Source organism: Engystomops pustulosus, chromosome 7 (genome assembly GCF_040894005.1).
Source record: "Engystomops pustulosus chromosome 7, aEngPut4.maternal, whole genome shotgun sequence".
In the NCBI taxonomy this organism is placed as follows: domain Eukaryota; kingdom Metazoa; phylum Chordata; class Amphibia; order Anura; family Leptodactylidae; genus Engystomops; species Engystomops pustulosus.
The window spans coordinates 149,630,501-149,648,407 of NC_092417.1; the positions used below are offsets into that span (position 1 = coordinate 149,630,501).

The following is a 17,907-nucleotide window of genomic DNA, read 5'->3' on the forward strand; positions in this document are numbered from 1 at the left end:
TTACTAAGGGTCTGCGGAACGCATTTCTGTCAGGTTTCCCAACTATTTCCACTTTGCACCGCATTTAACAGGGGTTTTTGGCACAGGCGATTGGACTTTCATGCGACACAAATCGGGGGGCGTGGCTGTCGCACAACCCGACTGATTTGGACTAAGCGCAGGATTTAAAATTCAAATTGTGTCGCAAGATCAACACTCAGATACAACGGGAAGAAGAAGGTGAACTCTGGCGGACCTCAGTGGGAAAGCGACACATGCAGCTCCATAGAAACGAACAGCGCAGCCCAGACATGAGCATCCTGTTGCTTCGCTCATCTCAGTCAGTGGTAACGGGTCCGACTAGGGTACATTGGACCCCATCGGACCCCCAGTACTCGTTATCTGTGGGGTTCTGTGGGGCGATCAGTAAGTGGGAAAACCCCTTTAAAGGATTAACACTAAGGGCGCGTTCACACGTTCCACTATCGTTGCGTTCATAACGCGACACTAGCGCACAGTGGACAGGGCTCGGGCCGATCGCATAGGCGTTTCCCGGGAAACGCATGCGATTAATAACCCGATCGCATGCGTTTCTCTGGAAACGCATATGCGATCGCCCCAAATTCCAGCCCCTGTTCATAACGCGACGCTAGCGGAACGTGTGAACGCGCCCTAAAGATAAACAGACCAGAATGGCGTCCCCCTGTTCGGCAGCTCCACCTAACCTGGACATGGGCAATCAGGGAGCTTTACGCTTCTAGTAACTGGGCATCACTGTGATTGGCCAGGTGTGTCGACCAGGTGTCCACCTGCCCAATCACAGCCATGCCTTGTTACGTGACGCTGGCCGATTAGCTGCTCTGCAACCCATCGCAGAGCTGCCGAATAGAGGATGCTAAACCTACTCGTAGGATCGAGCTTGAACACTGAACTTCTAGCTGTAGTCTGGGTTCAGGTACCCAAACCTGCAACATTGTGGTTTCTTGTCCTCTAAAATGAAGTTTAATTCTATGGAAACTCATTAAAATTTTTCCGAATTATACGATATTCAGTTTTCTCTACGATAATAACAGGAGCCTAATGGACGTGGTACAAACGGACAATAAGTATATTAGACAGCGGAAGTCTAACCGATCCTTAAAATGTCCAGTGAGGTCAAAGAAACTTTTGATTGTTTCCCTTATCATCCATAATTGAAGAGAAAACTGAAAATTATATAATTCGTACAATTATAATCTGTACCAAGACAATCAGAAAATATTTTAATTATGATTTGGTGCCTGAAAATTCCCGGATTTGTACTGAAACTACGAATCGACAAATAGATTCATTCACCTCTGAACAGGACTAAGGGTAATGTGACTGATGTCTCCTAGCAAGCAAATACATCTGAGTTTCACTCCATTCATTCGCTCCTTTTATAATCACACGGCTGTGAGACAAGTGCAATTACCTGTGAAGCAACAGTGATGAGAACATTTCTGGAAAACACCCAAACAGGAAAATTGTGTGGCCATTTGAATAGGCAGGTACTTGCAGGCTTGGCTTGCATGATTAAACAAATCCTATCCTACAGTTTCCTTGGTCTTGTTCAGCTAGTTTGTCCTGGTCATACAGCTCCGGCTCCAGACATGCAGGTATGTGCTCCTATCCGGATTATAATCTGCTGCTCTGGAATTCTCATTTTTTTTCTCATTATTAGTTTTACTTTTCCGTTTATGTTGAGTTTGAATTATGTTATATACAGGCGGTTCCCTACTTAAGAACACCTGACTTACAGACAACCCCTAGTTACAAACGGACTTCTGGATGTTGGTAATTTCCTGTACTTTACCCCCAGGCTACAATAATCAGCTATAACAGTTATCCATGGTGTCTGTAATAAAGATTTATTATTAATCCTGGGTCTGATGACAACCCAACATTTTTAACATCCAATTGTCACAGAGACCAAAAAAAAATTTGTCTGGAGTTACAGTTATAAAATATACAGTTCTGACTTACATACAAATTCAACTTAAGAACAAACCTACAGAGCCTATCTTGTATGTAACCCGGGGACTGCCTATATCAATCATGAGATGTGGGACAATATTAGCATTGCTGGTATCTAATACAGGCAGTCCCCGGGTTACATACAAGATAGGGTCTGTAGGTTTGTTCTTAAGTCGAATTTGTATGTAAGTCGGAACTGTATATTTTATCATTGTAACCCCAGCCAGAACTTTTTTGGTCTCTGTGACAATTGGATTTTAAAAATGTTGGGTTGTCATAAGAACCAGGATTAACAATAAAGCTTCATTACAGACACCTGTGATAACTGTTACAGCTGATGATTGTAGCCTAGGACTAGAGTACAATAAATTACCAATATCCAGAGGTCCGTTTGTAACTAGGGGTCGTATGTAAGTCGAGTGTTCTTAAGTAGAGGACCGCCTGTACACCTGGACTAATACATTGGATTTCGACTTGTTGGGAGGATTTTCTACGTTGTAGTGTTCATTTTTTTAGTTTTTTTGGATTATATATAATTTTTTTTAGATCATGTACATTAACTCAGAGAGGTTTTGCTGTTTCTTTAGTGGTAAAAGTCAAGTATTTTCAGTTGATTTTTTGTTGTTTTGTGTATTTTTGTTGCATGATTTTTTTAATATTAAATTGTAATTTTTTTCTTACTGGGAAACTGTGGATTAAAAACAGGCTTTCACGTGTGTATCCCTATAGATTGGGTGCAAACTCACCTCTAGGGACCTGCGTTTTTATGTGACCCCCCAGCATACCATGTAAAGTAGACAGTGTTCACATCTGAGTTGGTGACTTCATATGGAGTCTCCGTCACAGATTCCTTTATATTTACCACAAAGAAAAGCACTTTCATGACAAAGGAGAAAATATTACCATGTGGTTTCCAATATACAAACTATCCTCACTATGGAGTAGGGATAACTGCTCACTCCATAGACCTTATATTTTTTATGCTATACGCTGTGTATTTTTCATATCTTATCAGCCATCCAACCTATCACGTTATTTTTTTAGCTTTAGCACCTTATGATAAAACATTTATTAAGTAACTTATTTTCTTTGCTGCAGATACTTGTGGACTTTTCGTTGGTTCTTTTGATTGCTTTTTAATTAATATTGAACACTATACTCTATTATACACTATAATTATTTTCTATAATGTCCTTTACCGTATTTATTTTTCCGTTTTTTTCTCCCCTCCCACCAAACGCCAGAACTTTTTTTAAATTTGGGCTAGGCTCTGTTTGAGTTGTAGGACTTTTTTTCTATGTAACAATTTGTACTTCCTATTATCACTATTTAATATTCCATGTAATGTACTGGGCGTGCCGTACTTAAGAACACCCGACTTACAGATGACCCCTAGTTAAAGATGGACTCCTCTACTCACTGTGACCTCTGGTGAAGCTCTCTGGATGTTACTATAGTCCCAGACTGTAATGATCAGCTGTAAAGTGTCTGTAATGAAGCTTTATTGATAATCCCTGGTCACATTACAGCAAAAAATTTTGAAACTCCAATTGTCACTGGGGCAAAAAAAAATTTTTTGTCTGGATCTACAATTATAAAATATACAGTTCTGACTTACATACAAATTCAACTTAAGAACAAACCTATGGACCCTATCTTGTACGTAACCCGAGGACTACCTCAGACAGTCCCCGGGTTACGTACAAGATCGGTTCTGTATGTTTGTTCTTAAGTTTAATTTGTATGTAAGTCAGAACTCTATATTTTATAATTGTAACCACAGCCAGAACTTTTTTGGTCTCTGTGACAATTGGATTTTAAAAATGTTGGGTTGTCATAAGAACCAGGATTAACAATAAAGCTTCATTACAGACACCTGTGATAACTGTTATAGCTGTTTATTGTAGCCTAGGACTAAAGTACAATAAATTACCAATATCCAGAGGTCCGTCTGTAACTAGGGGTCGTATGTAAGTCAGGTGTTCTTAAGTAGGGAACCTACTTATAATATATAATACCATGGTTGTATTATAAGACAACCATGAAAGACTCAGAAAGGTTCTTGGCTGTTCAGCAACGGTTCAGCATTTAAAGGGGTTGTCTGGAGGTTGAAAGACATGGCGGCTTTCTTCCAATTTCCGCTCCACACCAGGTCATGGTTTGGACCTGTATTGTGACTCATCTCCATTAGAGATGAGCGAGCACTAAAATGCTCGGGTACTCGTTATTCGAGACGAACTTTTCCCGATGCTCGAGTGCTCGTCTCGAATAACGAACCCCATTGAAGTCAATGGGAGACTCGAGCATTTTTCAAGGGGACCAAGGCTCTGCACAGGGAAGCTTGGCCAAACACCTGGGAACCTCAGAAAAGGATGGAAACACCACGGAAATGGACAGGAAACAGCAGGGGCAGCATGCATGGATGCCTCTGAGGCTGCCTAATCGCACCATTATGCCAAAATTATGGGCAACAGCATGGCCATGACAGAGTGACAGAATGAAGCTAGATAGCATCTAAAACATCCAATAATTGACCCTGACACTATAAGGGACGGCATGCAGAGGCAGCGGCAGCAGCGGCAGGCTAGAGAGTGTCATGGCGACATACCCTAAATGGACTCGGGCTTCACCAAAGGAGGTGAAATGATTTCCTATGTGAACAAAAGGTTGACGGTATATTTAGTCGATAACACAGCATGGTGGCGACATAGTGACCAAGTTCCATAACGTATCTGGTGAAACACCTGGTGAAGCCGTTGGGATTCTCCTATGGCTATTTTCTAGCCTACACTGAAAGCACACTGCTTTGGCAGATCACTGTGAGTTCTAAAAAGAAATAAACGTAAGAAAAAATAAATCAGCAGACTCGGCGTAATTCAAATCAAACCCCTAATAAATTTTCCCACTTTGGTGTTTGAGGTGGATATGTGTGTCACTAAGAGCTAAACACAACGGTAGCAAGTCCCCCTGCAAATTCCTCACAATAAGGTACTAGCTGCACTACGAATGCCAGCAAGCCCAGCCACAAGCAAACCAAAAAAAAGGAAAATAAAACGTTATTGTAGCCCTAAGAAGGACTGTTGGGTTCTTGTAGAATCACTCCTGCCTAACACTATTCTAATAGAACACCCTAAGGCCCCTTCTCCACTGGCGTTTTTCACGCGCGAGTTCTGCGCGTGCATTTGACGCTCAGAACTCGCATTGCACTCTGTCCCATTGTATTCAATGGGTCTTTCTCCATTAGCGTGGTTTTTAACGCGCGTGCTTGCGTTCGTTTGCACGCGCGTCAAAATCGCAGCATGCTCTATTTTTGCGGGTCACGCGCGTTTTTCACGCCCCATTCAAGTCTATGGAGATGCATCAAGAACGCATTGCACTCGCAATCATTGCAAGTGCAATGCGAGTGCAATGCGTTTTAAACGTAAGGGTTGCTAGGTGACCAGAATAACAGTATTTCCCCTGCTCGCGATCGAGCATTTAATTAAAAAAACACAATGAAGAACAGTGAAGAATAGAATAAAATCATTGTACACAGTGAACACAGTGACCACAGGATCATTTAAGATAAAAACACAGTGCAGAACACAGTGCAGAATAGATTACAGATGTTCGGCACATCTGCTTACTTGTCGGGAGATACGCGCGGAACGGTGCGAACAAAATAGCATGTGAAGAACAATATATATGTGTGAAGAACACATTGCAGATGTATTTAAACATCTGCAATGTGTTCTTCACACACATATATATTGTTCTTCACATGCTATTTTGAACAACAATGTGCCCATCCTTGTAGTGGATAACATCGGTTACACCGCGGCTGGCAGCGCCTCCTCTCCCCCGCAGGACATTCCCGCAGGGTGTTATCAGATAACACTCCCGTGTGTACTGTATGCGGCACTGCCTGCCCTCCATGTAACTGAAGCTTTCCCTCAGTCATGTAGCACAGCGTTCATACACGTCAGGGACGTATGACAATAGTAAGCAGCCGCCACCCCCTTAATGTGTGCTGCACAGGTGCCGTGTCACTGCTGGGGCTGTCCCATTGTCGCAGGAGAAGAGGGGACACGAGGGCTCGGAGACTGTGTAGTATGCAGCTGTTCCCTCACTCAAAGTCCTGCAGCGCCGCAAGGAGGACGGCAGCAGGCACCTGCTGTACACGGGAGCACGCAGCCCGACACCTGCGGCTGCTATCCCGTACAGAGAAGGGGAACCTGGCGGTGTGTGAAGGTTTCCTATGTCACTGGCACCGCTCAGCAGACGTTACCCCGCGCCTGTGTGTACAGCTACGAGTAAAGGGAGGGTGGGCGACACCTGGGAAACTTTGTGCGCGCTCACGCCGTGCCCTGTCTACACCGCGGGGAGAAGAACAATATATATGTGTGAAGAACACATTGCAGATGTATTTAAACATCTGCAATGGGTTCTTCACACACATATATATTGTTCTTCACATGCTATTTTGTTCGCGCCGTTCCGCGCGCATCTCCCGACAAGTAAGCAGATGTGCCGAACATCTGTAATCTATTCTGCACTGTGTTCTGCACTGTGTTTTTATCTTAAATGATCCTGTGTTCACTGTGTTCACTGTGTACAATGATTTTATTCTATTCTTCACTGTTCTTCACATCTGCTAAATTGTCGGGAGATAATATACGCGCGGAACAGTGAAGAATAGATTGCAGATGTTTGCAAATTATCAGAAGACATTATTTTTCAATTAAATAACACATTTTAATCCCAAACCATGGTCCCTTTGAAATATGCTCGAGTCTCCCATTGAATCGCGCGTCAAAAATGCGCCGAAAACGCAAAAAAAAACGCAAATTACTCCAAGGAAAAATGGAACAAAAACGCAGCCAAAACGTCAGTTTTTCACGCATTGCACCCTGACGTGAAACGCAACGCTAGTGTGCAAGAGGCCTAACGCTTTCCCTGACCATCAGCAGCTCTCTCCCTAGCGGCATCCAGACAGAGAATGATCCGAGCAGCGCGGCCAGCGGCTAGTCTATCCCAGGGTCACCTGATCTGGCCAGCCAACCACTGCTATCGACGTGTAAGGGTACCACGTCATGCTGGGTGGAGTGCAGAGTCTCCTGGCTTGTGATTGGTTATTCTTTATCTCATGAGTTGGATAGTCCCTGTGGTGTCATCAGAGGGCAGATGCTAGTGGCGCGTGTCTGCTGTATAATACACTCTGTATAGAGAAGGCTCAGCCTATAAGCCCTCTTTACATTTCCTTATAAGAAATCTACGATCAAACATGATAATCCAGGGACACTTACTCATAGATCCAGGCACCGTGGCTGTGGTAATCTTCTTATATGTGTTATCCATGGCCTCCTTCCTTCTCAAAGGAACTTTTATAGATGTGCTAATGAGCCAAAAGGGCTTCTGGGGCTATTACCAAAGCGACTCCATGCTGCAGCTTCACAGACTGTTACACTGTCTCACTCTCGCACAGCACTTCCCTCCTCCTTTTGCCTGCTGTTATCTCACTGCACAGTGTAACAGCCTGTGAAACTGCAGCACAAAGGAGCTCTAATAACACCCCCAGAGCACTTCTGGCTTCTGCAACAACAGAAGAGAGATTTGCCTAATTAAACAGCTGTTAACATTTGTGTTTACAAAATGCAACACTTAACGCAGTGTTAACGTATGTGTTAACAGATGTGTTTGCTAACACAGTGTTAGTGAACACAAATATTAACAGCTGTTTTTTAGGCAGATCTCTCTTCACCTGTTGCAATGTGTTTTTAATCGCTTGTGTTAAACACCACGTATGACAGCACCCCTACTGATTATGGTACAGGAGGGACCATTCCCCTTTAGATACCCATTAGAAGGTGATGTCAGAATTGACCACAGTGTGTACAAGGTTTAAGAGGAACCATCAGTGTTATCAGACTCACTAAGCAGAAATGCCATAAATATACGATAGTAAAAAATATATATACATACATACATATATATAAATCAACCATTCCAGAGAAGCAATACATAATGTATAAATACCAGTGTCAGTCATAAAAGGTGCCTTATCTACACACACATATAAGTAAGTACTGGTCTGATGGTCGTCTGGTCACGCTATATGTGAAACCTTTATACAGTATGACAAGTTAGACTAGTGAAATAATATTACCGTAATAATAATAAAATAATAATTCTTTATTTATATAGTGCACACAGATTACGCAGCGCTTCACAAAGCATGTCAAATCAGTCCTTGTCCCCAATGGGGCTCATCATCTCATCACCCTACTGCGTTTTGGAGTGTGGGAGGAAACCGGAGGACGCGGAGGAAACCCATGCAAACACGGAGTGAACATACAAACTCTTTGCAGATGATGACCTGAGACTTGAACCCAGGATCCCCAGTGCTAGTTTTGCTGCTGCTTTCCTTAAGGGCGCGTTCACACATTCCGCTATCGTCGCGTTCATAATGGGACGCTAGCGCACAGTGGGCGGGGCTCGGGCCGATCGCATATGCGTTTCCCGGGAAACGCATGCGATTAATAACCCGATCGCATGCGTTTCTCTGTAAACGCATATGCGATCGCCACAAACTCCGCCCCCTGTGCGCTAGCGTCGCGTTATGAACGCGGCGCTAGCAGAACGTGTGAACGCGCCCTCAGGGGTTGTTCCAATTTATAAGATTAGTTCCTAGATTAATAGCTGAGGGTCTGACTGCTGGTACCCTAACATGTAAGCACAGCCCTTGGCTATCCCCAACTCCTCCCATAGACAGTGAATGGAGCTGTACGGCTCATGCTCATCCTGCCGCTCCCCCCATTAGTGAGAACAGGATACCCGATATCTGGAGAGCTGGTGGTTCTTTTCTCGTGATCAGTGGGGGTTCCAGCAATCGGATTGTCAAGGATCAGCTTATTATTCCTTATCCTGTGGATAGGAGATAACTTAAAGGAAACCTACCATGATGAATACACTAACTGAGTCCTTCCTCCTTCTAAGCCCTACACTGTGTTTATCTAATTTTTGCTACCTAACTAAAAACAAAAAAACTTTATTTTATGTAAATAAACTTCACAGGCTACTGGGGCATGGGGTAAAATCCAATTGTCACAGAGAGCAAAAAAAAATTTGGCTTGGGTTACAATTATAAAATATACAGTTCCGACTTACATACAAACTCAACTTAAGAACAAACCTATAGAACCTATCTTGTACATAACCCGGGGACTGCCTCATACTTTCCTCTTCTTGTTGATTGTAATAAATTTCTCACTTCAAAAGACTTTCTGTATCAATCCTTTTTCTACATCTCTGCTTGCTGTCATATGAAGCTTCATAGTTTATTTCCTGTGAATAAAATCCCTGGTCATGTGATGTCACACAGGTGCACGGCTCTTTATATCACAGAGTAATCAGAGCTGTGTGTCGTAATGAGCCGTGCACCTGTGTGACATTACATGACCAGGGATTTTATTCACAGGAAGTAAACTATGAAGCTTGCCACACTGAAAACAGACTGATCTGCCGGCAGCATGTTATAGAGCAGCAGGGGCTGAGCAGATTGTAAATAGTGCCCTATCTGCAGGCAGCATGTTATATAACAGGAGGAGCTGCGCAGTTTGTACATAGTGTCCTATCTGCAGGCAGCATGTAATAGAGCAGGAGGAGCTGCGCAGTTTGTACATAGTGTCCTATCTGCAGGCAGCGTGTTATAGAGGAGGGGGAGCTGCGCAGTTTGTACATAATGGGGCAGATTTACTTACCCGGTCCATTCGCGATCCAGCGGCGCCTTCTCTGCTCTGGATTCGGGTCCGGCCGGGATTTATGAAGGTAGTTCTTCCGCCGTCCACCAGGTGGCGTTGCTGCGCTGAAAGTTATCTCATCGCGCCGGAATGCACCGCCTCGGACCAGGTGAAGGTAAGCGCTCCCCAAGCGACACTTTTTCGGTTTTTAAATGCGGCGTTTTTTTTGAATACGTCGGGTTTTCGTTCGGCCACGCCCCCCGATTTCCGTCGCGCGCATGCTGGCGCCGATGCGCCACAATCTGATCGCGTGCGCCACAATCCCGGGGCAATTCAGGTACAATCGGCGCAAATCGGAAATATTCGGGTAACACGTCGGGAAAACGCGAATCGGGCCCTTAGTAAATGACCCCCAATGTCCCAGCTGCCGGGAGCATTTTATAGAGCAGGAGGAGCTGACCAGATTGTACATAGTGACCTATCTGCAGGCAGTGTGTTATAGAGCAGGGGGAGCTGAGCAGATTGTACATAGTGTCCTATCCGCAAGTAGCATGTTAAAGAACAGGAGGAGCTGAGCAGATTGTACATAGTGTCCTATCTGCAAGTAGCATGTTATAGAACAGGAGGAGCTGAGCAGATTGTATATAGTGTCCTATCTGCAAGTAGCATGTTATAGAACAGGAGGAGCTGAGCAGATTGTACATAGGGGGACATTTACTTAGTGTCGGTGTCTGCATTGGCTTTGTTACCGACCTGCTCTGGGAAAGAAGATACACATTTAATATTGTAGAGCTGTGCAGAGACATTTCTGACGCCGAGACCATTTTCTGTCCCTGGGACCAAAATCTGTCCCTAGCACCAGAAATGTGTCCAACAGTCCCTGCTAGACCAGTTTTCTTTTGGTCTACTTTCCGCCAGTTTTCAGCGCCCAAAAAGGGCTGCGACACATATTAATTGTGTCTGAGTTTCCACTTCGCCAAAGCCACGCCCCTTTTCGGAGAAGAGTCGGAGCAGACGGAAAGAGTCATTTTTTCTGGCGCCGCCAGCTAATAAATAGGTCTGAGAGCAGAACATGTGGTAAGAGCGCCACAAAACTGGCGGAAACGCCATAGTAAATGTCCCCCACTGTGTCCTATCTGCAAGTAGCATGTTATAAAGCAGGAGGAGGGTTCTGCATGAATCTGGTGCTCCCTGCACAGCTCCAAAACTAAGGTAAAAAAGAAGCAAATGGGGCGCTATACCGAATTTATAGATAGAGCCCCATTTGTTTCTATATTTGTTTGTATATATGACAATTTAAGCAGTAACCTATTGATCCCAACTGTATCACAAGTCTCAATCGTATTGGCATCCTGAGGACACCAATACAATAGAAAGACAATTTGGATTGTAGTTTCCTTCCAGGGTCCCCTGAAGGGGAAGAATCAGGGGACCCTGAGCAGGAGCTCCAACCATAATACATCTCTGTCCATAACTTCTCGCTTCTCCTGAAGTCCTGGCAGCCAAGGAGGTGTTTCTTGAAAATAATTTTGGACTGCAGAAGGAAACCATGAGTCATGCCTAGCAAATTCTGTGCTAGGGTGATGGCCTGGCTGCCCAAATAAAAGGCTCCAAGTGCCACCTCTGGCACCCGTGCCATAGATTCGCCACAACTGCTCCATCGCCTGCCACTTTGTCAATCTCACATTATTATAATGGCCCATTGTCCCACAAAGTACATACAACGTTGTGGCTGTAAGGGATTGTGGCTGAATGGGAACAACAGTAGAATGGCACTCACCACAGTTGTTCCTTATTTCATTCCGGTTTATTGATAATACTCACAAAAAACATGGCGTGTAGATACATGCAAAGGGAGGGATGAACGCAGGGACTCACAAATATACAGTGCAAGCTCCGCAACCGATTTTTTTTTTTTTTTTTTTTAAATGCGGCGGTTTTTCCGAATCAGTCGGGTTTTCGTTCGACCACGCCCCCCCCCTATTCCCGCCGCGTGCATGCCGGTCCCGATGCGCCACAATCCGATCGCGTGCGCCAAAATCCCGGGCCAATTCAGGGGAAATCGGCGCAAATCGGAAATATTCGGGTAACACGTCGGGAAAACGCGAATCAGGCCCTTAGTAAATGACCCCCTTTGTCTCATGTCCTACACTCAAACGCTGAAATATACATGTATATAGTACTTTTGCCTCACTGCTAGCGCCCGCCTGAGAGGACGAGTGGCGGGATGGCGCCAATCCCAAGATGGCGCTGGCCTTGCGGCATACGCAGCTAAGTCGCACCCCCGGGGGCGTAGCCCAAGCCTTACCACCCTCCAAACCAGCTGACGCTGCAGAGGTGGGACCGCTGCGTCGCGATAGTTCACGATGAGAGTACCTGGTAAGACTTTAGTTATATGGTTGCTATAGAAACCTGACGCAGCCAGGGAGGACTGTATTCACACTCTAACCAAAGAGGGGGATAATAGTGAGAAGCAAAACATGTGGGAACGGATATAAGTGGGATGGTAAGGCCATATACAACATTAAAATATCACATAATCTTAGTGACAAAGGTAAGTAGTGGACGATTACGTGTGTTAAGATATAACAATAAGTCTAAGGGAACAAAAGTACAACGTAACAGTTTGTATATTTTTAAGATGTCACGATAAATCGTGTGAGTCTGGGAGGTATAAATATATATCTCTAAGGGATTATGGTATGATTAGGGGTGGGCTGAAACATCAAAGGGGGTGATTTAAAGAAAGACACTCATGTCTATTCTATCATTGAGCCCTAAAGGTCCTAGAGCCTCTGTCTGTAAGATCCATCTCCCTTCTTTTTGTAATAGGAGGCGCTGTCTATCACCTCCTCCTCGTAACACTGGGATTCGTTCTATGCCTGCAAATCGTAAAGATTTAGGGTCAGAGTTATGATGTGATCTAATATGCTCTATCAGCCTTGGGGCTCCGTGGCCTGTTCTTAATGACCTTATATGTTCAGAAAAACGCGTGTTAAAGGACACCTGTCATCAGGTCTGTGTCACTAGTCCTGTCACTACTACCTGTTGGAGCAGCTCACAATGATCCCATCCCAGCCATTATCTAGTCATTTCATACATTATTCATTATAAAATCATCTATTCTTTATCATATAAATGAGGCTGGTCACATGGTCAGAGGCAGTGATGTCACCCCTGTTACCCCTCCCCTCTCTTCCCCCTGCTCATGTCTGTGTGTAATGTATAGTAAAGCATTGCTAGTGTTAGTGCTGCATCTGCTGACATGCTGCATCCTCCTAATATACAGGTGAGAGACACAGACATCAGCTACACATGAATCTGACATGTTCTGCTGTAATATGGCTGCCCGGAGCTGCTGTATCTCTCCTATGCACACACACACATGCACACACAGGCTGCAGGGGGTGTGGCCACCAGCACCAGGAAGCACATCATTATACAGCCTCACATCATTTTACAGACTGTCAGTCAAGCACTGGGGGTGTGGCTGAACCTCCCACTCATGAATAAGCTGGACAGCTTGAATATGCTAATGACTCATTGGACATCTCACAGGTCATTTGCATACTGCTTTAGGACCTCATTGCTTAGGTTTACAGGCATGTAGAGGGACAATGAAGGGATAGAGGCAATGCTCTCTAATGGAAGTTTATAAAAATCTATTTAGATTAGGGGGGTTATTTTGCATGACGGGTTCTCTTTAAGTTTCCTTATAGTTTTACCTATATAGAATTTAGAACATGTACAAAAAATTCCATACACAACAAAATCCGCTTTACCAGTTATAAACTGGTTGATCCTGATTTTTTGGTCACCACAAGTTATTTTTGTTTAGTTTTTATGAACTGCAAACAATGGTTACAGTGTCCACACGGGTGGTTACCTTTAGGTACGGCGGTATCTAACCAATTTTCTTTTATGGGGTTGAAACCACTCTTCACTAATTCAGACTTTATTGTTCTACCTCTGCGAAACGTTACTAATGGTCCTCTGGCTGCTATTTCATTCAATTCTTTGTCAGCTTCAATTATATGCCAATTGGACCTAATAGCAGATTTTATTATATCGGCTTGGGGTGTAAAATTAAAAGAAAACACAAATCTTTCATCTTTGGACCTATCCCTATTCGTGGTCTTGGTTTTGTTCTTCTGTATTCTTTCCCTGGATTTTCTGGCTCTCTGGAAAGCTTCATCTATGAGGATTTCTGGGTCCCTCATAGTAAGAAGTCTCATTTGTAATTCTTGTGACTGTGTATAAAAGCCTTCCTCTGTATTATTGATGCGTGACATCCTGACGAACTGGCTGTATGGATGATAGCTATGATAGTGGAGGAGGGCATTCTTAGCTGTTTTTTTTCCTGAAAACACGTGTTTCTAGGTTAGTCTCTTTCACCTCCACTAAAACGTCCAAGAATTTGTGGCGTGTGCCTCCTATATTGTATGTAAACTGCATGTTCATCGTATTATGCGTATTTAAATACTCTACCATGTTTTTAAACTGTTCATCAGAGCCGGTCCACACAATAAAAACGTCATCCACATAGAGTTTATAGACTTGTAAATATGTTAGGAATGGTTTTTTTTCCCAAAAATATATATTTATCTTCAAATATGGCCAGAAAGAGGTTGGCGTAGGTGCAGGAGACAGGTGTCCCCGTAGCTGTTCCTTCTTTCTGGCCATACCACATGTGCAGGAACATATTGTGTGTTAAGATTAAATATAAAGCGTCGCAGACAAACCGTATAGTCTGCATGTTTATTTGCCTGTGTCAATATGCTTTCAATCGCTTGTATCCCTATGTTATGTGGGATTCGAGTGTATAAACTTTCCATATCTATTGACATTAGACGATATCCTGGTTGCCACGACAGTTGGTGTACTAAATCAAGGAAGTGGTGTGTATCCTTTATGTATGATGGCACATTATACAGTAGGACATGAGACATAATGTTGAAGTGTAGTGGACTACGAATGAGTCCTCTAAACACCAATAGGAAGTTCATAAACAGTGGGGGCGGTCACTTGGGAGGTTTAAAAAGCCATACTTTCATGTGTTGTGGAACGGGCAAGTCAGACTAAGGGCTGCTGCGCGAAATAGCTGGCATGTACCCTGTATATTTGTGAGTCCCTTTGCATGTATCTACACGCCATGTTTTTTGTGAGTATTATCAATAAACCGGAATGAAATAAGGAAGAACTGTGGTGAGTGCCATTCTACTGTTGTTCCCATTTTGAAGAATTTACAGTTTTTGTTGAATAAGAGCACCACCTGTTGATCCACTGAGTCCCGTATCCCGTATATAATCCGATATTTATAAAATATGGACATTTAATCATATGAAGTAGTGCCATCCCACCTTTCCTTTTGCTTACATTTCTGTCATACTTTGGGTGATGGCACACGTGGCATTTTGAACGCGTTTTTGGGCAGCTTTTAAGCAGTCTTTTGAAAACGCATCCGTTTTTAACAGCTTTGACCAATTATCTTAACTAAAACTGGTCAAAAATGGATGCATTTTCAAAAAACGCATGCAGTTTTCAAAAAACGCATGCAATTTTTAACGCATGCGTTTTGTGACGGACTGCTTAAAAATGGCCAAAAAACCGGGCCCAAAACGCCACGTGTCCCATCACCCTTTGCATGATAAATCTGGCGCACGATCTGGCTGAGCACCGGAAAGCCTCCTTCAGTGCAGAAATTTGTGTCACATCGTGTATAGTGCAGCGTGCGCCACAAAGTGTTGTGTGCGGCTTAATTGTGTTGCATGCGCCAGAAATGTGACTTAGACACTTCTTAAATACCTGTGCAAGTAGTTTGCCCTGAAAAGAACGTGCAAAGTCACACGTGCAAAGGTCACACATACCGCTAGGCGTCCGTTCATAACGCGACGCTAGTGCACAGGGGGAGGTCCTCGGGCCAAACGCACATGCGTTTCCAGAGAAACGCATGTGATCGGCTTAACAATCGCATGCGTTTCCCTGGAAATGCATGTGCGTTCGGGCTGGGGACCTCCCCCTGTGCGCTAGCGTCGCGTTATGACGGACGTGTACGTGTGACCTCAGCCTGACACTGCACTGAAATGAACGTGCAATCTGCTTGTGGCTGCGCCGGTTTTGTGTCCGACAAGGCAAAATGTGCAACTGAGCTCTTCCGCCCCTTTTACAAAGTTTAGATTTTGTTAATAAAGTTTTATGAAAACGTCTAAAAAACACTCCCCCCATCCCCTAGACTGAACAAGCATCTAATTAGGACACTCTATCACCAGTAGACTGGTGACAGATGTCCTATAAGTTGTTCCTGCTGTAGTTCAGGTTTTGGGCTTTTGATGGAGTAACTATAGAGTCTGGTGGGAAGGTCGCTCCCATACTCCAGCCCACGTTTTGCCACTTATTTTAAGAGGCAGCTGTGACAAGTCAGGGGGGGTTGTGTGTGATCGAGCTGGTGTCCTCCATGTGCTGTGGAGCCCTACACCGCTGACCTGGTGAGGTTGTTCCTTTGTCTTTTTTTTTTGTACTTGAGGAAAGAACTGATTTGATGTACGTTTTCAAGCTTAAGGTAGAAAGTTTAATTTTGGTTCAAGTGGAGGAACGTTAAAACCTTCCTTTGCACCTTCATTTGGGCTAAAACCAGTGATTACTTTTATATTCTACACATATTAATAGTTGGTTGGAGTAGTATAGTGGGGATACAAGGCTAGAAGGCCTTCCCCATCAACCTGTCTATGGGTGATGGCACACATGGCGTTTTTGGACCGTTTTTTAAGCAGTCTGTCAAAAACTGATGCGTTTTCAAAAATCGGATGCGGTTTTTGACGGAATGCTTAAAAACTGTCTAAAAACACATTCAAAAACACAAGCAACCTTCCAGGATGAACCACCACAACATTAGTTACAGTAACACTTTCCTCTATGGCTGTGTTCACATGCTCTGTCTGAAGTGTTTATTTTGAAAATCACCTCAGCCAGAATAGAGAGGGTGAGCAGGTTTATTAATCTGGCTTGGGGGTGAATTTGCTGGGACTTTCACTCCACTGAAGATCATTAAAGGGGTATTCCAGGAATAAGCATAATTCATATACATTTGGTTACTCAAAATATATAAGCTGTGTAATTAGTTATTTAAAATTTTGCTCCCCTTAGCAGAAAATGCTGATGACATAGACTGCAATGAAGAAATAAAATGCTACTGGCCCTTTAATCAGTCCGTTAATTTCCTCCGCGCGGTCCGTTGCAGAGCATACACAGGACAGAAGATGGCCGCTGGTCACATGTCCACATCACATGTCCTGCACCTGCCTGGGCAGGGTCATGTGATCATCACTATGTTTGGCTGTAGTCGGTTGGTTACAGTGCATCCAGTATGGTAAGTGTTTTGGTAATGGCAGTTACACACCATTACTATGGTAACAGAGCAAGAAAGTCTGTTAGATCATCACTGGGAGCAGAGCATGAGAACTAAAGGATCATGGGACTTGTAGTTTCCAGTGGCGGCCATTTTGGTCATAACTCCACCTACTTTACAGAGGCCATAAATTTTGTAAATCATAAAATCAAACTATTTAAGCTCCATTTTGTAACTAATGACATTGAGTTTTGTTGTATTCATTTATTTATAGCATCATGGTTTTTGTGTCAGACGTTCATATTCCCGCAATACCCCTTTAACTATCTTTTGCTCGTATTGTAGCAACAGCATACAAAGCAATGTGGTTTTGATGTCCAAACCAGGAGTGGAATGAAAAAAAAAAGAGTAAAGCTTCACTTTGTTACATATTCTCACTCGTTATGATCAACCTCTGTTTATGGCTTCAAAAACTGCCTCAGAAAGGTGTGAACGCACCCATAGACAAGACTGACCGTATTAACGTTTTAACCCATCAAAAATGTACCCCGCTCCCCCTTTCCAAGAAACCAACACAAATACAATTTTTGGGATAAAAAACTGGGGGTCGGCCACAGCTTTATTATTTACAATAACAAATAAGCGACCTGTGGGAAGAACCCTGACCCTTACCCTAACTTCACCTTGCATGCCTGGCCCCGCCTCCGCGGGGGCATGTTCTAGTTGTTCCGTCAGGTGATTTAACTACCAGCCGAGAGGGTCAAGATTCCACCACAGGCCAAGCTGTGACTACCAACAACAACATGAATAACGCAATAAAAAAACAGCAAAGAATAAAATATTAACAAGCCAATAATATACAATAGTAAC

General features: G+C 43.7%; 1 protein-coding gene across 9 annotated transcripts in view; it reads left to right on the forward strand.

Annotated features, from left to right (window-relative positions):
• Positions 1–1,476: 1,476 nt before the first annotated feature.
• Positions 1,477–17,907, forward strand: part of LOC140071018 (3-galactosyl-N-acetylglucosaminide 4-alpha-L-fucosyltransferase FUT3-like) — a 31,092-nt gene continuing 14,661 nt past the window's right edge. The window contains exon 1 of one of the 9 annotated variants that reach the window (XM_072118228.1): positions 1,477–1,616. The gene's annotated coding sequence lies outside the window, so the exon portion shown is untranslated. Of the gene's footprint in view, positions 1,617–7,260; positions 7,286–14,744; positions 14,898–16,026; positions 16,233–17,907 lie in introns of those variants that run through there. The other 8 variants (XM_072118234.1, XM_072118224.1, XM_072118232.1 and 5 more) reach the window with 8 other exon arrangements.